This window comes from Triticum aestivum, chromosome 2B (assembly GCF_018294505.1).
Source record: "Triticum aestivum cultivar Chinese Spring chromosome 2B, IWGSC CS RefSeq v2.1, whole genome shotgun sequence".
Lineage (NCBI taxonomy): Eukaryota > Viridiplantae > Streptophyta > Magnoliopsida > Poales > Poaceae > Triticum > Triticum aestivum.
The window spans coordinates 637,344,128-637,366,438 of NC_057798.1; positions in this window are offsets into that span (position 1 = coordinate 637,344,128).

Consider the following 22,311-nt stretch of genomic DNA (forward strand, 5'->3'; position numbering starts at 1 on the left):
AGCAGCGGCTACCACGCTCTGCTAGGGCGAGAAGCATTTACAATTTTCCAAGCTATACCCCATTACGGGTACATGAAGCTCAAAATGCCCGGGCCCAACGGAATCATCACTCTCGCAAGTGATCCGGACATAGCGCTTCGCGCTGAAAAGAAGACAGCCGCACTGGCCCTGGAGGCATTATCCGAGGCCCTAGCGGCCGAGGAATTGACGGCGTTGCGCTCTACGATGGACAGAGACGATGTGATACTAGACAAGAGATCCAAGTCCACCTCTTTCAAACCAGCGGACGAAATAGTAAAATTCCAAGTCCATCCAATGGACCCTACAAAAATGGCCTCCATCGGGGCACAATTAAAACCCGATGTAGACGCCGTACTCAAAGACTTTCTGCGAGAAAATTGGAACATTTTCGCCTGGCACCCCTCGGATATGCCAGGAATCCCACGCAGGCTGGCCGAGCACAGCCTGAACATCATAAAAGGGTTTAAATCCGTCAAGCAGACCCTATGGCGCTTTTCCGAACCTAAGAGACAAGCCATGGGAGAGGAGCTAGCAAAACTGCTAGAAGCCGGATTCATCAGAGACATGAAACATCCGGACTGGCTAGCAAACCTGGTGATGGTACCAAAGAAGGACAAATCTTGGCGTCTATGTGTCGATTTCAAAGATCTAAACAAGGCCTGTCCAAAGGACCCTTTCCCACTCCCCCGAATTGATCAAATCATCAACGCCACCGCAAGACACGACTCATTGTGTTTCCTCGATGCATACTCTGGCTACCATCAAATCAAGATGGCAGAGTCAGACCAGGCCGCAACGGCATTCATCACCCCATACGGCCCATTCTACTTCAACATGATGCCCTTCGGGCTCAAAAACGCCGACGCAACATATCAGCGCATGATTCAGACATGTCTGGCTAACCAGATCGTCAAAACAGTCGAAGCATACATAGATGACGTGGTCGTCAAAACAAAACACGTCGATACTCTAGTAGATGACTTGAGGCTCATGTTCGACAATCTCCGAACATATGACATTAAGCTCAACCCGGAAAAATGCGTTTTCGGCGTACCAGCCGGAAAGCTCTTGGGCTTCATCGTATCCGGTAGAGGAATTGAAGCAAACCCAGCCAAGATCCGAGCTCTGTCACAATTAGATACCCCAAAGGACCTCAAACAAATACAAAAACTGACAGGATGCGTGGCAGCTCTAAGCCACTTTATCTCCCACTTAGGAGAAAAGGCATTACCCCTCTATCGCCTCCTGCGGCGCACCGACCACTTCGAGTGGACGGAGGCCGCCACGGCCGGACTCGAAGAAATAAAAGCCATATTGGCAACAAATCCGGTCCTGGCCATGCCCAACACGGGCGAACCAATGCTATTATACATCGTGGCAACCCATCAAGTTGTAAGCGCGGTGCTCGTCGTCGAACGAGAAGCGGACGGACACAAGTTCCCCCTCCAAAAACCAGTGTACTGCGTGTCCACTGTGCTAACTCCATGCAAGTCACGATACCCGCATTATCAAAAGATAGCATACGCGGTGTTCATGGCATCCCGTAAGCTGCGACACTACTTTCAAGAGTGCTCCATAACAGTGGCATCCGAAGTACCCCTTAATGACATTATAAACAACCGCGACGCAACGGGCCGGATTGCCAAATGGGCCATCGAGCTCCTCCCGTTCGACATAACCTACAAGCCAAGGCGAGCTATTAAGTCGCAGGTTTTGGCCGACTTCATCGCCGAATGGACTGAAGCCGAACACCCTAAAGAATACGGCGCATACTCCAACTGGATCATGCACTTCGACGGCTCCAAAATGTTGGCTAGCCTGGGGGCTGGCATCGTTCTGACGTCCCCAACCGGGGACACAGTCCAATACGTACTTCAGATAATGTACACGGATTCGAACAACGCAGCCGAATACGAGGCCCTTTTACATGGCCTCCGAATGGCAGTCTCCATGGGCATTCAGCGCATAGAGGTCCGCGGGGATTCAAATCTCGCAATATCCCAAATAAATGGAGACTTCGACGCCAAGGACCCAAAAATGGCAGCTTACTGCAACACCATCTTAAAGATGTCAGCTCGGTTTGAGGGGCTCGAATTTCATCACATAGCCCGGGAAAATAACCAAGCAGCAGACGTGTTGGCACGCATCGGTGCCAAGCGCGAGGCCGTCCCTCCCAACATCTTCCTAGAAAGGCTGTTCAAGCCATCTGTATCATGGGAAGGAGAATCCAGAAACAATAGCCCGGACACAACTACACTGCCCCTCACCGAACATTCTGACACAATTGGGGGCTACGCCAACGAAACAACACCGTCAGCCCACGAAATAATGGCAGTCATTGCCCATTGGACAGAACCATTCCTAGCCTACCTAACTAGGCAGGAACTTCCCGAGGACCAAAACGAGGCTCACTGCATAGTGCGGCGATCTAAAGCCTACAAAGTCCACGAGGGAGAGCTTTACAAGAAAAGCACAACCGGAGTCCTTCAAAGGTGTATCTCTGAAGAAGAAGGGCGAGACCTTTTGGCTGAAATTCATGCCGGACTCGGCGGGCACCACGCCGCAGCCCGGGCCCTTGTAAGCAAGGCCTTCCGTACCAGATTTTATTGGCCAACGGCCCGGGCAGACGCTCAGGACTTAGTGCAATGATGTGTTGGTTGCCAGTTATTCGCCAACCAAAGCCACATGCCGCCTACCGCCCTACAAACTATACCCATTACCTGGCCTTTCGCGGTCTGGGGGCTTGACATGGTCGGACCCCTTAAAGGAGGAACCCACAAGCAAAAATACCTACTGGTCATGGTGGACAAATTCACCAAATGGATAGAAGCCAAGCCTGTAAAGACGGCCGAATCAGGACCAGTGATAGACTTCATATCTGGGGTCGTACACCGTTACGGCGTCCCCCACAGCATCATAACCGACAACGGCACAAACTTCACGGCCGATGAAGTCAAACTTTGGTGCAAAAACATGGGCATCAAGCTCGACTATGCTTCAGTCTATCACCCTCAAACTAACGGTCAAGTCGAACGGGCCAATGGTCTCATTATGAGCGGCATCAAACCCAGACTAGTGCGATCCCTCAAGGAATCTGACACGCACTGGGTAGAGGAGCTTGACTCCGTACTCTGGGGGCTGCGGACCACGCCGAATCGCACTACCGGATTCACACCATTTTTTATGGTATACGGCGCAGGCAGTACTGCCATGCGACATAATCCATGACTCACCTCGAGTGCGCATGTACGAAGAAAGAGAAGCCGAGCTCGATCGGCAGGACAGCTTGGACGCATTGGAAGAGGAGCGCGACGTGGCAAAGGCTCGTTCCGCATTCTATCAACAGCAGGCTCGAAGATACCAAAGCAGAGAAGTACGGGCCAAAACATATAACGTTGGCGAACTAGTTCTACGCCTGCCGGACAAGAAAAAGGATAAATTAAAGCCCAAATGGGAGGGCCCCTTCATCATCGACCAAGTACTGACCGGCGGAGCGTACCGTCTGCGAGGCGCATCGGACAACCGACTCGAGCCGAACCCATGGAATGCAGCACGCCTATGAAGGTTCTACGCCTAGCACCGGACTCCGTGTTCGTCTCCTTCCCTCGTCCCTTTGTTTTATTTTTTATTTTTATTTTTGGCAGTCCGGGATTTTGTTCCTTCTCCCTCCCCTTTTTTCTCACAAGCCCTTAGGGGCTTGCATGTGCAATATTCGCACGCACCCGACGCGCTACCTGCACTCACAATACCTGGGGGCTTCTCTACCAAGAAGTTTATATAAAACGGGCCTCATGCCCAAAACATGTGTGATTCTTCCGCATGAACCTTTTATACACCATTATATGCATCGATATGACTTAAGTTTTGGCCAAGCTGGGTTGCCTGGCTCCTGTGCTTACCTCTATGTTCCCGTTCATTCGGCTAGGTGGTAAAGGGAGCACCTCTGCGATTGTTACTGCCGGGTCAGCCGGATGTGTAACTTAGACTGGGTGAAGCCGAAAGCTAGCGTTCTTAAGGGAATATTCGGTCGGTGAACTAAAAGATGATCTTTCGTATTTATTCATTTGCCCCGAGATGCTTTTCTGCTCTTTCCGGCAGTTCGGACATGTACTTTAGGGCATGCCTCCCAGGGAAAGGAACCCCGAACAGAACTATTCTCTCTGGAAGATGTTTCTTACTAACCATGTAATATAACATAACTAGTTGGGCACTTGTCTGCTAAAGCACTTATGACCCCTACGCCTTGTCTCCATGCATTTCCCGGTTCTTACATAACCAAGAGGGCATTCGGACACACTCCAGACTATAGGGTCCAGAGGTCGAAGCGAAAAGGTCCGCAATGACAAACGGTCTACAATCCGGCTAGAGGACATTTTTATGTCATTTTTACAGAGTCAATCCTACTCGGCATATTCTTCTTCAATGCCATCTAACAGGCGGTCTAATTTACAGTCCTGTTGGGAATACTTTGCAGCCAGCTCCACCTGGCCATATGCCAAGCTGACCGGGATCTCCTTTCTGTCCGGACCTATAGGGCCGACCTCGGCCATGTGGTTTGGGTCAGCCTTCGTGTACCCAGTCTTCACCATGGCCCAGGCCTCCCTGGCACCTTGACGGCAAGCCGATATCTTCCACAACCGGAAGCACTGCCGCACTCCCTCCAGCTTCTTGGCAAGCTCCTCAAGGCCTTCGGGCACGGAGAGGGATGGCCACATAGCCTGGATGACGCCTTGCATTGCCTGCCGAACTCGCTCGTGTAGTTGCAACAGCTCGGGAAGAAGGTCACCCGATGAACCGGGCATTTCCTCCGCCGGACGACCCGTCAGCAGACCTACAGACATAGCTCTGTCAATCGACTTCCTTGCCGAATTCTTTTTTCGAAGATTCGTTCAAGCACTTACTAAAAGTACCGCGTCGAAGTCGCCGATTCTCCTTCACGGCAGAAGACAGCTGAATACGAACATCTTTCAGTTCCTCGCCTAGCTGGGTATTGGCGTCTTGAAGCTTGTACTTCTGTTGCCTCACCCTCGTCAGCACGTTCTCGCCAGCCTTTAGTTGGCGTAGGAGTTGTTGCTGGTACGGATTTACTCCGGCCTCATCTGCATTGTTATAGTCAGGGTTGCACGCCTGCTGCATTTCAAAACGGAGGTACCTTTCGAAGCACATATTACCTGCGGGCGTCCCCTTGACATTCTCTGAAGTGGCCAATGCGACCTCGAGCTAAGCCTTGCACTCTTCGAGCTCCTGGGACAATTGCGTGTTCTTCTTTGTAAGACACTGCATAGCACATGATCCTTCAAACAGTTATCTTCACTGTTTCAAGTCTCGGGGGCTACTGACATATATAACCTTCAATTTTACTCACCTGTATGTCTTTCACATACTTCTCTGTGGCTCTGGCTAGACCATTTTGAGCAGCACGGAGATACGCATCTCCTGTATTAAAGGCGTCCAACGCCTCTGAGGAAAAACACGCGTCACGAAGAATAGTCCGGCGACGCCTGTGGTTCAGGGCACTTTCCACCTCTGAATTGGTGGCAGATAGCCCGTCAGCACCCTCTGTCAGAGGAGCGCCCGAGGCGCGTTCCGTGTCGATCTCCGCTTCCGGACCCGGCCTCAAACCTTGGCCGGTGGACATAGTCCGGCGGGCTCTCTTCTTCCTAAGAAAATCATGAGCATTAGTAAGACTCAAGGGTGTAAACGCTAGGCGTTAAATCCGCATGCCATACTGTTGCGCCGGAATCTCGATCCTGTCCGCACTTCTTTCTGGCCCGCTTGGCTTCAGCGGCCCTTGTTGGCTGCCCACCGCGGGCTCGGCCTTCTGCCTCAAGGATTTACCCTGTGAAACGTTGTTAGTGCACGGCATGCAAGATAAAGCATTAGAATACTGGGACTTCGGTCTTAGTTACCTTGGAGGCTGGAAGTAGTCCGGGATAGTCGGCCGTGATGGCCACTAAGGAGTTATTCTTGCTCAACTGATGAAATACTCCATCAATCAACTCCATGCATAAGTCCGGATCTTCTTGGGAGTCCGGATCGAGGGGCCGTCCCGGGTCCTCGGGTTGTGGAGTAGGGCTGTTTATTTCCTTCACAGACTAGCGCAGCTCCTGCGTTTGAACATTGCTAAGTTTAAGTACTCAACTACGGGAATTTCACAAACGGACAGGCAAGTGAAAGTGTCCGCTCACCCAACTAGGAGGATTGTACATAGAGAATCCGCCTTCCGGGTTGACACGGAGGAATTCTTCCTCTTCCCCCTTGTACAAAGCGGATAAGATTCTCGTTAAAGTGGCGGCCGAATCTGGCCCCTTGCGGCCGCACTGGGTGGCGTCATCCTCCCCGTTGAAATCCCATATGGGGTGGCCTCTGTATTGAAGCGGCTGCACCCCTCGCATAATGCATACAGCCATGACCTTAATCATGGTCAGTCCAGAGTGAGCCAACAACCTTATCCGGCTCATCAGGTACAGGACGTCCCTGTCAGCTTCCCTCTGAGGGTTCCGTGGGCGCCAACTCAGGCGCTTCTTCAACGGGGCATTATTGAACTCGGGAGTCCTATCCGTACAGGTTCCGGCAGGAGAACGTCGTCTATATAAAACCACTCCAAGGGCCAGTCTTCGGACACCCTCTTTGGGGTGTCGGATAGGTATCCGGTCCCGGCGATGCGCCATAGTTCGGCTCCGCCCACCTGATAAATAGACCCCTCCTGAGAACGGGGCACAAGGAAAAACAACCTCTTCCACAGCGCGAAATGGGCCTCAACACCCAAGAACAGCTCGCAGAGGGCCACGAAGCCCGCGATGTGTAGAATGGAGGCGGGCGTGAGGTTATGTAGCTGGAGGCCATAGAACTCTAGCAACCCTCGGAGAAACGGATGAATTGGAAATCCTAGTCCTCTCATCAAATAATGGACTAGGCATACCCTCTCTCCTTGAGAGGGGTTGGGAATGCCCTCCGCCTGCTCTCCGCCGCTATGGGCAGCAATCCCAGCCCGAACGGGGACCATATATGCTGGGGGGAGAAGCCCCTTGGACTGAAGCACTACTAACTTGCTATGTGGGACGGAGCACCGCCCCCAATCTCCGGGCCGAGGGCTAGAGGAGCGAGAGGAGGAGCGGCATCGACTGGCCATGTTGGAATGGATCTCTGTCAGAGGCGCTCTGATGAAGACTCGCGGAGGGAAGATGGTGCGAGTTGGATCTAAATCCCCGTCTCTTTTATGGGCGACTCGTTAACGCAACCGGGGGGGTAAGTGAAAAGAGAACCCCCTGGCTTTTCACATTCGCTTGACGCATGGAACATGGTCATTATGGGGCACAGAAGCCGAGGAGGACAGCACACACTAGAAGCCGGACACTATTCGACGGATACAGAGAATTTGTAGGAGAACCCGCCTTGCAATGCCAAAGACAACTTGCGCGCCAGACTCGTCGTCATTGAAGCCTGGTTCAAGGGCTACTGAGGGAGTCCTGGATTAGGGGGTGTCCAGATGGCCGGACTAAGACCTTTGGCCGGACTCCCGGACTATGAAGATACAAGATTGAAGACTTCGTCCCGTGTCCGGATGGGACTTTCCTTGGCGTGGAAGGCAAGCTTGGCGATACGATATGAAGATCTCCTCCCATTGTAACTGACTCTGTGTAACCCTAGCCCTCTCTGGTGTCTATATAAACCGAAGAGTTTTAGTCCGTAGGACGAACAACAATCATACCATAGGCTAGATTCTAGGGTTTAGCCACTCCGATCTCGTGGTAGATCTACTCTTGTACTACCCATATCATCAATATTAATCAAGCAGGAGTAGGGTTTTACCTCCATCGAGAGGGCCCGAACCTGGGTAAAAACATCGTGTCCCTTGTCTCCTGTTACCATCCGCCTAGACGCACAGTTTGGGACCCCCTACCCGAGATCCGCCGGTTTTGACACCGACAGAGACCATCTTCATCCTACACCTCCCACGGATTGATAAACCTTAGGTCATCCACTTGAGGGAAATTTGCTATTGTCCTACAAACATGTGCACTTGCAGGCCCAACAACGTCTACAAGAGGAAGGTTGTGTAGTATACATCAATACACTCAAGACATGCTAAAGAGATTCAAGCTAAGTGATGTCAAGCCGGCTTCCACCCCAATGCCCACCAAGTGCCAACTTGATATTGATCCAAATGGTAAAGCGGTGGATCAAAAGGTATATCGCTCCATGATTGGCTCCTTGCTTTACCTTTGTGCATCTAGACCGGATATCATATTGAGTGTGGGAATTTGTGCACGGTTACAAGCCGCACCGAAGGAAAGCCACCTTGTGGTGGTCAAGCGAATCTTCCGATATTTGGCTCATACCCCAAACTTTGGCTTATGGTACCCAAGAGGAGCAAACTTCAAGCTTGAAGGATATTCGGATTCCGATTGGGCGGGAGACAAAGTGGATAGGAAGTCCACTTCCGGAGGGTGCCAACTTCTTGGTTGCTCTTTGGTGAGTTGGTCTTCCAAGAAACAAAGTTGTGTGTCTCTCTCGTCCAGCGAAGCGGAGTATGTGGCGGCCGGTAGTTGTTGTGCATAACTCTTATGGATGAGGCAAACTTTAAAGGATTACGGTGTCATTTGTGACAAAGTGCCTCTTTGCTGTGACAATGAAAGTGCCATCAAGATTTCTCTCAACCCGGTGCAACACTTCAAGACGAAGCATATTGAGATTCGGTATCACTTCATCCGGGATCATATTAGGCGAGGGGGGATCGAGCTCAAGTATGTCAACACTCATGATAACCTTGTGGATATTTTCACGAAGCCCTTGGGTGAAGCAAGATTTCGTGAGTTAAGGAATGAGCTAAATATCATTGATTCAAGCAACGTGACTTGAACCCTTACACACCCCACACACTCAACTTGTTGTCTAGTTCAGGTGTAGGCATGGACATAGGGGGAGTGTTGTTCTCTCAATGAACTCTCCCCCCCCCCCATTATGCATAAAGTGATCAACTCTTTCACATTCGCCATTTTTTATGGTACTTGTGCTTCAAAGACGAGTTTTGATCATGGGCCCAAGGATAATTCTTCGTGGTGCCATACCAATCGACTCAAACATAGGTGGCTCCCGCCACCGCCCTCTCCTTGGAGAGGTTGTGTCTCGTTTTTGGTCCTTGTTGTCTCTTGCTTTTCTCTCTTCGTGCTAAGCTTGTGCTTGTGGTGTCTCATTTGTTAGCTCGTTTGTGTGTTCGTTTGCTTGAAGGTTCCGTGCAAAGTTGTTTCTTCCTTTGGTTGAAACTGCATTTTCTTGGGTTCACGGTACTACCGTGGCCTGCCACGGTACTACCGCAAGGACACCATACTACCGCAACCAGCACGTCAGTAATTTTTTACTGCCGCTAGTGGAGCAGTACTACCGCCCACGGCGCGGTACTTCCGCCCGGGCGGTACTACCGCAAGGACGCGTGGTACTACCATGGAGTAGCGAGCACGTGGGGGTTAAGAGCGGGCAGGGGGAGTTCCAACTCCCCCATACCCATTCACTCTTTCTTCCCCATGCCGCCTCTCTCTCTCTCCTACCCACGAACGGCGCCGGAGGCCCTCACCGGATCTCCATCTCTGGCCACTCTCCTCGGATTCCGACCGGTGGGATCGTTCCCCACCACGTCCTCTTGCTATGGACCAAGGTTTCTCCCCAAATCCCTTTCTTGTTGGTTCGTTCTTTTGCTTCTAGGTTTTTGGGGAGATGCATGCGGTTCTTGAGATTTTAGGCTAAATTTGTGCAAGAGTAGGATGTAGGAGAGTAGTAATGCGTAGAGATAGTACTTGATATGTTGCCCCGTGGTAGATTTGATCGACCGTAGTACCGCTTGGTTGTCGTGGTAGTACTCAAATCCAGTGGTAGTTTCGGATCTGACTCTCTGCGGTACTACCGCACCTCCCGCGCGGTACTACTGCACCTCCAGCGCGGTACTACCGTGACTTGGAGCGGCACTAAAATTTTAATACCGCGTGTTCAAGAAGTGCTACCATTGTTGTCAAACCTCTCATGTGGCAATTGTCAAGTGCTAGTTCTACTTGTTTCATTGCTTTTTTGTGTTCTTTGCATTGATCTTTCTCATTGTTTGTGTGTGTTCTTGTGCTTTGTGTCTTAGGTGGTGACTCCGGTGCCTCTGCTCACCATTCCAATCCAAGCCGTGACACGGGCTCCAAGCATCTGCAAAATCAAGATGAAGCTCCAGAGGTCTCCAGTGCCCCCCAACGCAGGACCAAGACCACCGCCACCAAGAACAAGGAACCCACCATGGGCATGGATGAGATGCCCCTTGCTGAGTTCATCTCTCGAAGGAAGATCAATCCCTATGTGCATCCTCATGCCAACTTCCGAGGGAATGAACTGTTCTGGACCAAGCAGCAGAATCTCATTTATCTGGATATGATCAAGGCCAAGTGAAACATCTATGTGGATGTGCACTGGATCGACATGCATCATCTGAGGGAAGCAAAGCACCGGGACTACTTTGGTGAGGCTCTGGATCTTGTGGAGCAATTTGGCATTGAGCACATCATCTCTTTCCACAAAGACTATGATCTTGAGATTGTGGCTCAGTTCTTTGCCTCGGTGTACTTTCATCCTAATGAGGAACGGACTATGACTTGGATGACCAATGGTCAGTAGCTGACTGCTACTTGGAAGGAGTTCATGACTTTGCTTGGTGTTCAGGATGAGGGGCTCGCCACACCCCAAGGCATTCGTCCTCATGCCAATCCCGAGTCATCTAACAAGAACAAGATGCAGCCCTTCTATGTTGCGAAGAAGCTCTCCAATGGCAAGTCATCTTGGGTGCTCAACTCCTTCCTTGACATCATGTACCGGATCTTCTGCAACTCTCTCTTTCCTTGCATTGGTGACAAGGACAAGGTGCATGCTTATCTTGTGGACATGCTGCTTCTGTGTGAGGAAGCGCGCAACTCTCAGTCGCCACCACTTGATGTCTCACATATCATGTGGTGTGAGCTTCGGTTTGCGGTATTCAACCGCAAGGTCCATCTAAGGACCTTATCTGTTTCATTTGATCTCGGCGACTTGGGAGGAGCTCTACCCTCAGGAGGAGTTTGAGGCCCCTGGTTGGATTCGACACGAGTCCATCAGGCTCCGTGTCAAGACTCAGTGGGCTAACACCACTTCTCGTGCTGAGGCCGCGGCTGCCATGGATGTGGATGTAGATGAGGATGAGGAGGAGGCAGCGGACGAGGACAGCTCCGAGGGTTTCATCCCTCCGAGGGTTTCATCCCTCCCACCTCTGAGCCATCTTGGGCTAAGAGGCTGAAGAACAAGATGAAGGCTTTGTTCTGTATGCAATATCGGGCTCACGTTGTTTCCAAGGAGAGTCGCCGCTGGGACAAGAAGCTTATGAGGCTATTTGGAGAGGATGTTTCTGGTGGTTCTGAGGAGCGCATCACTCTAGAGGCTGAGTGGATGGCAAAACAAAGCTTCAAGTGGACTGATTCTGAGGAGGACAACGAGGAGACCGTTCCCGCTGCCGAGTCTGACGAGGAGCGTGCGTCTGATTACTCCGCTTGAGCCACCACCTGTGTTGTAGGTGTCCTCTCTGCCTTTTTGGTGTCTCAATGCCAAAGGGGGAGAGAATGTAGGGATTTGCGAGTCTTGTGTCGTGCTTCTTGTGTCGTGCTTGTGTTTGCTTTGCTCGTGTTTGTTCTGTTGAACCTTGCTTGCTTTGGTTTAGTTTGCTCGTGAGACTTGGTCTATCATATGGTGTAAGACATATGCTCTCTATCGTACCTTATTGAGCTTATGATATATTGTGCTATTTATGTTATGCTCATATTTACTATCTTGTTTAGTGTTAGCCTTATTGTTGCGAGATATGCATTGTCTATAAAATATAGGCGGAGTGTTGATCCTAGTATTCGTGTCATTCAGTCCAAAGCACTTATCTAGATAGCACGCGTCTAGGGGAGCTCGTCTATACTTTAGAGATGTGGGGTTTGCTTATGTTCTATATTATTTCCCCTTGTGCAAATCTCGTATTGTCATCAATCCACCAAAAAGGGGGAGATTGTAAGGGCATATTTATCCCTAAGGTGTTTTGGTGATTGATGACAATGCTTTCGCGGACTAATCATGTGCCTTGAGTATTTCAGACGTTTCGTCGCTAGGCACAAGACGGTTTGGTGCCCCTCGAAGACTATTGGAGACGGCGTTTTTCTATGTTTCTTTTCGGTGGAATTGAGTCGTAGGAAAGTCGTACTATCAAGATGGGGTCCGCGTTGGAAAGGTTCGGGTGGAATCATCACATACACGTTTACTCCCTCTGCATCGCCTTTCCCTTTGCGCTTTGGAGCTTCCTCCATTTTCTTCATATATTTGCAAAGAGAAGGATTCCTAGTGTTGCTGATCTGAGGCATGCGGTAGTACTGCTCTTAGGTGCGGTAGTACAGCAGGCCCCCGCGGTAGTACCGCACGCCTTTGTGGTAGTACCATAGGTGCCCATGGTAGTACCACTCCTAAGGAGTTGTAGTACCGTGGCCTCAGACCGGACTCAGCCGCTCGCGCGGCTGTGGGGGCGGATGTAATTTTTTACATCCGCTCCCTATGCGGTAGTACCGCCCCATGTGCGCGGTAGTACCGTGAGTCCTGGTCTGGCACAGCAAAACGAGCGGAAGTAGGGGCGGATGTAATTTTTTACATCCGCTCCCTGCGTGGTAGTACTGCCCGCCAGGTGCGGTAATACCGTGCCAGATTTTTGCACTATTTGGTTTAAAGCGGAAGTAGGCACGGATGTATTTTTATTCATCCGCGCCCTTCCCAGGCTAGTCCATTCCGGCCTTGTGGTAGTACCGCAAGGGAGAGCGGTAGTACCGTGTCAGCGGCAGTACCTCCCTTAGCCTTTGCGGCTCTGGCCTCGACTAGTTCCTGCCGTAGTAGCGGTAGTACCGCGGTACGCCGCGGTAATACCGCGAGCCCCTGCGGTAGTACCGCTTGTCTGGAGCGGTAGTACCGCAGGTCGCGGGCTGAGTAAGTGGATAATTGTTGGATTTGTCTCTCCACTATAAAAGGGATGTCTTCTTCCTCTAGTTGACTAGCTCTTCCATCCCCAAGCTCCATTGTTGGTCTAAGCTCCATTTTTGCCTGATCTTTCTCCCTAGCCAATCAAACTTGTTGATTTGCTCGGGATTGGTTGAGAATGCCCCGATCTACACTTCCACCAAGAGAAATTTGATTCCCCCCACTAATCCCTAGCGGATCTTGTTACTCTTGGGTGTTTGAGCACCCTAGACGGTTGTGGTCACCGCGGAGCCATAGTCCATTGTGGTGAAGCTTTCTGGTGTCGTTGGGAGCCTCCAATTAAGTTGTGGAGATTGCCCCCAACCTTGTTTGTAAAGGTTCGGTCGCCGCCTTCAAGGGCACCAATAGTGGAATCACGGCACCTCGCATTGTGTGAGAACGTGAGGAGAATACGGTGGCCCTAGTGGCTTCTTGGGGAGCATTGTGCCTCCACACCGCTCTAACGGAGACGTACTTCCCCTCAAAAGGAAGGAACTTCGGTAACACATCATCGTCTTCACCGGCTCCACTCTTGGTTATCTCGTGCCTTTACTTGTGCAAGCTTATTGGTGTTGTATCCCTTGCTTGCTTGTATACTTGTTGTTGTTGCATCATATAGGTTGCTCACCTAGTTGCATATCTAGACAACCTACTTTGATGCAAAGTTTAAATTGGTAAAGAAAAAGCTAAAAATTGTTAGTTGTCTATTCACCCCCACCCTCTAGTCAACTATATCGATCCTTTCAGATATATACGCATGCTAGTAAGCAGGGCCGGCCCTGGAGTTTCGAGGGCCCCAGGGCGGACTCCTGAGTGGGCCCAGCCGTTGGCCCAACGGCTGTGGTGGAGAAAAAAAAGGAATTACACACTTTGATATGGAAAAATTCTTGTAAAGCCATAAACTATGATATACTTTCCTTTGTAAATTGTACCCCGTCTCAAATTACTTGTCTTAGATTTGTCTAGATAGGGATGTATCTAGCTAGACAAGTACTACCTCTGTTTATTTTTATAAGACGTTTTAGACTTTCAAACACTGTTCAAAACAGCACAAAGCAAGTTGTCTGAACGTCTTATAAAAACAAACAAAGGGAGTAATTTGAAACCGAGGTCGCATCTGAGGCTGGTCGTAATGGGAGTATCATAAGCGGTATCATGCATGCCAACTAGACTTTTAGAATGACGTGGCACACAATTAAATGAGGAAAGAGATGGTGTGGTATCATATCATGATACTGTATCATATTAAATGTTGAACTACTTTGTGTCATGCATGACAATTAATAAGGCAACCTAAGGTACTAACTTATGATACTATGCATTAGGAAAGTAGTATTATACACTAATATCATATGCATGATACTAGTAGATGATACTCCTCATTACGACCGGACTGATAATAATAGGTTGTGGTGTTTCAATAATATTGACATCTAATTGCTTTAGTTAACTGGTGTGTTCATTTTCTCTTTTTCCTTTTCATGGAATTAGATAAATGTTTTTAGGCAATATGTTTGTAAAAACAAAAAAGAGCACACCTCAACTTTGGATTAAATTAGCAGCAATAATGTGTGTTCCAACGCTGGTGTACTCTGCAGGACTGCAGCTATCCAAGTCCAAAACATCGAGACCATGCGACCAAGACCAGCTATTTCCTCCAAGAGTGCAAGTGTTATAAAAACGAGAACAACAATACAACTTAATTACCATCAACCAGATTAACAATGCAGAGTTGCACGGCGTTCGCCCGCTCGGTCCTCCGTGTCTGTCGGGAAACGAAGCCATGGATCCTTAGCGAGCCAATATTACTAGATTGAGGTTGGAGAATTGAAGAAGCAATCAAACTAACAGCCACGGAAAAGGTTCTTAATTTAATAAAAAAACTAACCATGATGGCCTTTTCTCAACAACACACGGAAAAGGTCCTTCCCTTAAACAAAAACAAAAAACCAACAGCCACGGCTCCACGCAAACAGGTATACACGCGTACAGCAGATCCGTATTCTGGAACGCGCTATGTGTGTGTTCTTTGGGCTTCTAATCTACATATCACGGATGGGCCTCTCGGGTCTTTTCTGGTTTGGTTTTTGACGAGTGTGCCCAAGCCAGGGAGCAACTAATTAACGAGCGAATTTCTCAAAAAAAAAAACTAATTAACGAGCGCTCCTTCGGAAGCCTCGTAACGATCAGTGTCACTTGGCGCTCTCAGCCATTCGCCACGTGTCGCGCTCTGAGCACTTCCTTCGGATTTTGTTTTTTTTATTTTTCGTACGCGTTTTTGACTTTTTAAACGGGTTTTTTCCGGGTTTTTTGACGTTTTGGTTTTTCACCGGTCTTCCTTAGCTTTTCGACCAAAAAAAAATTTGCGCACAAAAACGTATTTTTTTCGCGAGAGGCACGGCCGTGCCTCTTGGAAACGAAAAAAACATGTTTTCTGTTTTTTTTTTCTTTCGCGAGAGGCACGGTTTGCTTCCGCGCGAGGCACGATTGTGTTTTCGCGAAAATCACGGCCGTGTCTCTTGGAAACAAAAAAACATGTTTTCTGTTTTTTTTTCTCTCGCGAGAGACACGGTTTTGCTTCTGCGAGAGGCACGGGTGTGCTTTCGTGAGAGTCACGGTCGTGCCTCCTCGGAAACGAAAAAAACACATTTTCTATTTTTTTTTCTCTTTCACGAGAGGCACGGTTTTGCTTCCGCGAGAGGTACGGTTGTGATTTCGTCAGAGGCACGGGCGTGCCTCTTTTGAAAAGGGAAAAAACCCATGCTCCCGGTTCGGTTTTTTTCGTCCGTTTTTTCGTGAAAAAAAGTTCGTCAAAACCTATCAGCATGGGATCTAGTTTTGAAGATCTCGACGCGAGGAATACAACGGCGAAAGCGGTTCGAGATTTGAACGCACGGTTTAAGAGATAAAATGTTTTGAATAAATGGATCTACGGAAAAAGAGAAAACTCCCAGGTTGCGACAAGTGGCGCACATGCAACACGCCACTTGTCGCAACCTGGGGAAATTGGAGTGATCTCCGCAAGGAGTACTCCTTAATTAGTGATTTCGAGCCTTTCATACGTATATATGGCCTGGGTGGGGGCCACTAGTCTGCATGGGCCCCAGGTCGTCGCCCCTGCTGCCCTGGCCCAGGGTCGGCCCTGCTAGCAAGAAACAACCACGTAGAAACTCTAAACTCCAATCAAAATTGTAAATGATCATAAAACGATGTATTTTTATAGATTGTTTAGACGTGCGGGATAAGGCTTATTTCCTCAACTCTTGGTGGGCGTTTACATTGCAACCCATGTGATTTGATCCTTCGAGTGATGGTGGCTGGTCAAAAAGGTTGTAACTAGGAAGGAGGGTGAAAGAATTACTGAAATATCTTCAGGACCTCGTTCTTTGTGTCCGAGCCTTGTCCCCTAAAATACTAGGTGGTTCATTTTGTTGCTTAGGCAATCCATGTTGAACCGATATCTATAGGGAGTTCAGACTAAATATATTTTAGCTCAATTAGCATCCACCATGTAAAATGATCTAAATCACATAAAATGTTCATATAGAGGTCACACATGGGCATAGCAAATGAATAGATAACACATACTAGGAAGAAGCAACCATGACTGTGAAATGATTTATCAACAGCTTTGCAAACTTTTAACTCCAATTCTACACTTGATCATAAACAATATTTTTAATGTACTGTTTAAGGACGCAACTTATTTCCCCCATTCTCGAACCTTAGTGCATGTTTGCGTTGCAGCTTGGGTGATTTGATCCAAGGGACGGTGACTGAACCACAAGGTTGTAACTGTGAAGTACTTTTCGACTAGAAGAAATACCGAGCTATATTCAGGATCTCGATCTTCCTTTGTGTCTGAAACTTGTTCCGAAAATACTAGGTAGAAGTGGCGGAGCATCAGTGGGACAAAACCGGGCCCTGGCCCCCCTTTCTAGATATTTTTTTCCAAATAGGCTTGTATTTATGTTAATTACTCCACTAGTTCTCCAATGATTGAAAATTGAAAAACGAGGCCTAACCTGACCCCGGTGCAGCGGTACTGCGCCGCACCGGGGCTTCCCCTGCCGGCGCTCGAGGCCCTATCCCCTCGCCCTCCCCTCCCTCCGCCGTCGTCGGAGGCGCTGTCGGGCAAAGCCTGCACGATGTGGCGGCAACGGGGCTCCTGCTGATTATTGCCGGGAGTGGTGGCGGTGGTGCCCCGTTCCCACTCCTTCTACTGCGGTGGTGCGTGGCGGTAGCAACCAGAGGTGCAACGGCGGCAGGGCGGGCTCGATCTAGTCCTGCATGGGCCTGACTGGCCCCGATCTCGCACCTTGTTGCTTCCAGTGCGTGGCATCGATGATCTGCGGCTCTGCCCGCATCACTTGGGCGCCTGGGCGTTGGAACCGGACATGGAGGCAGCGGCCTCCTCTTTCCGCCGGAGGTGAGCACTGAGATATGGTTGATCTTGGGATCTCATGTCTCACAAAATAATCGGTCAGGCGGTGGCCCTAGTGGTCTTCGCGCAAAGTCACCATTCTACATGCGATCATTCCTCTTTGATCTGACCATTGGCGAGTTCCGGACTTCTCCTTCAAAGGAAAACAAGGACTAGCATATAACTCGCTCTTTGGACACCTTGATTGGATAGGGGTCGGTTGTGTGCACCCACAACATCAGCATAACCAGCTTCACTGAGTTATCACGAAGCTGTGTTTTTGTTGACACCTTGGGACATGTCTACATCAAGATTTCCAAGGGATCAAAGCATGTGGAGAATGTCATGGCGTGATTGGAGGACCTGCAAGTGGCGAAGGCGGGGTCTTGGGTGCAATGAAGACTTTGCTTCACATGTAGTTGTTCAGAGTTGACTTGCGGATATGTTCCCGTCCAAACCGGGCATGAGTTCCTGTGAGCCTGGTGGTACGTGACTTGCAGTAGTAGCCTCCGCAAGTGGGGGCAGCAACATTGGAGGACTTCTTTGTTGGTGGTGCTCCTTTGAGTACCGAGTCGTGATTTCAGGGTGAAAATTCAAGGTCTGGCATTTATTGGTTATGCCTGGTAGTGACCTTGTTCAAGGTCTGGTCTTTCTCCAATGTGAAAACCTATGATTTTTTATCGGACAATGGCAACACTTGTGCATTGTTTCCTTTCTGAAGGTGTGCTTTTGGAGAACCTTCTTTCTAGTCCAGGTGATGTCTTTGGTGGTGGTTACAGTGCTACTACTACGGGTGATTGATCACCGTGCCAGGGTCTTTTTTTCTCTTTTTCCTTTTTTGGATGTGTGCATCCTAGATATTTTTAGTCATCTTGTTGGTGTAAAGACTGGGTGATATCTATTTGATATTAATATATTTTTTGTTTTTTTAATCTCCGGCGTCTCTGATCACCATATATTTTTCATACACTCATTTAGCCGCTTCTAAAATATGCTTCACACTCCGCCACTGCTAGGTGGTTCAGCGTATTGCCTAGATGACCCATGGTGAATCGATGTGGATAGTGAGCTCACACAAGGACGTGAATGCTTCCACCAAGGGATTGTGGCTGATGATTCTTGTTTTTCTATATCTCTCCTTCTATGTATCTGTGTACAACCTACATTATTCAGATGCCAAAATTACTTACAGAACATCGAGCCTGTATATTTTTTCCTCTAGTAATAACGACCTGTACAAGCATTCTAGTTTTGCTATTACATAATCTAATCATGGGCTGGTCACATTGTCATCTATTCTTTTTTTTTGCGATTGACATTATCATCTATTGTAGTGTAGCTAATATATGAAGTCCACTGCCGCTGCCGCCTTCTGGTGCTCCGTGCTGCCACTGCCGGCTTTGGTTCTTGTTTGGTTGGTCCCCTGTGGTTCGTGGGTCAGCTTCGTCTGCTTCTCCTATGGCAGCTCGGACACCTTGAGTTGGGCTCTATGGTAGCCACTCTACTGGTCACCGGTGCGGCACCCATCGAGTCTGGGTGAAAGGGTAGTGGCCCTTTGTGATGACTGAGATAGTTCAAATATTGCCCAAGTTTGGCCTGTGGATGCAACCGGTGCTCGATGCTTGCTCGGTGTGACCCTCCTTCAGTGTACTTAGTTGGCTAGTCGGTGTAGGCGTAGTGCTGGTTGTCGGCATCCGCGCTTCTGTTGCCTTGTGTTGTTCTGCCTAGTGCCTTGTATCTTTCTTTTCGCTTGCTTTGCATCTCCGTTGTATTGTGGTGCCCTTGTAATCCTGGCTGGTTGATGACTTTGTTAATTGAAAGTTGGGCTAGGTTCTAGCTCTTCTCGGGCTCGGCCGACGACTTTTCTCTAAAAAAATATGAAGCCCATGTGTACCAATTGTAACTCGAATGTTCTTTTCCGTCGTTTCGTATTTTTTCTATGTTAAATTTGTACAAGTTCATATTATTTTTGTTTTTAGATCAACTTCTGCTAGCTAACTTTTTTTGCTTCATATTATTCTTATTTTTTACACATAACATTTGGTTCTACTGTTCTATATAAATGCACAATTTGATAAAATGAGATATCAGCTTTCGGATGTTGATAAGTGCAAGATCTCCCTGCATGTGCTATGACTTAAGAGTACATGACAATAGGACAAGGCCCGGTTATTGTGTGGCCCCATTGTCATTGGATGTAGATTGGTGCGTCATGCACTGCAAGTCTTCAATGCTTGCGCTTCTTAAGGTTCTCTATATAGCGTGACCTATAGTTTATTTATAGTCTGAAACACTTTGTTCAACACTTCAAGCTTGGTGTTTACTTATTTGAAAGTTTTGTAGGAACTGAGAGTAAGCCATGAAGAGGAAGAAAGAGAGATCTTGAGAGCGCTAGGAATGGGAATATGGAGGAAAGCCAAACTTATTTGTTTTCACCTCTAGTGTTGGAGGTACAAATATTATATTTGGTGTTTTCCCGATGCCTTCCATTCCTATGGTTCTTGAGCACTCCTTCCTCTTCCCTTCTGCTTGCGGAATAGATTAATGCATAAATCATAGATATGTGTGCACATATTTAGATAATCTGAGATCTAGAAGACAAGTCGAGAAGAGGAAGAAAAGAGAGCTTGAGAGGAGTGGACCGTGACACATGGAGGAAACTCTAAAGGGAACGGTTGAAGTTGCAATTGTCATACCATGTTCACCACTGATGGGTAGAGCATTTAAGCCGGCTGATTCAACCTCCACTTTTGAGCCATGAGGTGTAGATTCTACACATGGAAATGATAACAGACAAGTTGCTCCGTCAGAAATCACAATGTCCACACAGATTTAACCAAACAAATCAGATGATTACATAGATTTAATCTTTTAGGTGTTACTAGGTGAATATTTGTTACTGGACCTCCGAGACAAGATTTTTATCAAAACCTCAAAAGGCTACTTTCCCTAGACACGATTCATGATTCAGAAATTAAATGCATAACCAAATGATATGATAAAACATTACAGTATGACGATCAACTCAAACAGGATGATGAAACAAATATGAGTGTGCGAGGGAAAAATGATATTTTATCATGAGTGATGAACCTTGAACAAAAGGGGTATCGGCTTTTTTTTTAGTTTTTAAGACCACTGCCACACCCGAGAGCCAAGGGTATTGGCTTTAGTGGTTCACATTTGAAAAACTTATGAGCATAAACCAAAATAAAGGACTAAAGCACCTAAATAGTTGCATCAGTTGAGTGGTCAAGGGAGTTCTTTTCATTCTCTCTCGAGAGGTCAACTGCGTACATTTATATCAGTTGAGTTGTTAAGCAAAACAATCAATTCAACTAAATGAATGGTGCCTATCAATCTGGTGATTGCAAAATCATGTGTAGAGTGATCACCTATTACTTCCTACTTCTATTGATCACTCCCCGCTCTCTGCCGTTTGGATTTTACTAGGCAAAATCATGATCGAAGGAATACATCCAAACACGGACAGAACACTTCATCTTAGTTTACTTCTGTAGAATCTAACCAAATTTCTAGTAGTTCATACTTAGAGCACCGGAGAGGGCCCAATTCACGGATTACGTGTGGAGGAGCCGGGCGCCCCTTAGGTGCAAAGTTTTCACATGGCTAGCAGCTCAACATCGACTTTGGACTTCGGACCGTCGTGCCAGACATGGACTATGGGACCACCCTTCGCCATGCTTTATATGTCTGCAAGAAGAAGAAAATATGGACCACATCCTGACCCAGTGTGTGTATGCGAGAGAGGTATGGTACTTGAGTTTCCAGGAGCTCTACATCCAGGTCGGGAGGCCGGAGTCGCACGACACATTTCTGGATTGGTGGCTCCAGGCGAGGAGCCAGTTCCGGCACGCCGAGCGGCGCGGCTTCGATACACTGGTCATTGTCACTGCTTGGGCACTGTGGAAGCAGAGGAACACTCGAGTGTCCAACAAACCGCAGCAATTCAAAAGCTCCAGGCAATTGTTGCGCCAAATCGCAACGGAGGTTCAGGACTTGAGGTGTGCAGGGATAGGTGTAGGAGGCCTACAACAATTTGTGAGAGAGTAGCTTTAGATGAGTTTGTTGGCGTCTGCTGGCTTGAATGTTCGCACTTATAATTATCATTCTGCCTTCTATAAAGTTATGGTACACTATTGACGTATTCTGAAAAAAGAAACTTAGAGCACACACTTTGGGCCCTTTGTTCACAATATTCAGACATCATTCCATCACAAATTCACTTGAAAATACCAAGGGCCCTTTCTTCTAATTTCTTCCTAAACTTTGGCACTTCATCTCTGTGCTAAGCGGTGAATCCAGCCGGTGGATATTGAGTTTCTGCAATGGATGTAGAAAATTCTTTTTTGAAATCTTAAGATGTTCACACTAACTCCCACCCTACTAAAGTAGGTACCGTGCATTTGTCTCCAAGTTCATACGTTGGGTGCTGATTGCTCAGATGGCTGAAGCCTCAGATTTAGCTAGCATGTATGATGTCAATCTCCGTGATGCTTATGAGACCGTAGACAGACTGAAGGATCTAAGACTATGCAGGAAAGTGAGGAAGAGCCGAGCGATCCTCACCGGATGATTCAATGTTCATTGAATTCTTGTGTGCATAATCCTTCTTGACCTACACGAGGAATACATCAGCTACAGGGCCAGGGTATTGGAGTACCACACATTAGTGAAGCAGAGGCCAAACTACAAGCTTGCAATTGGGAACTACTTCAACGGGTGGAAGAAGTATAGTACTTTCTTCAAGACCTTGTTCTTCCTTTTGTGTCCGAACTTTGTTCCAAAAATACGGTGATTCAGTATGC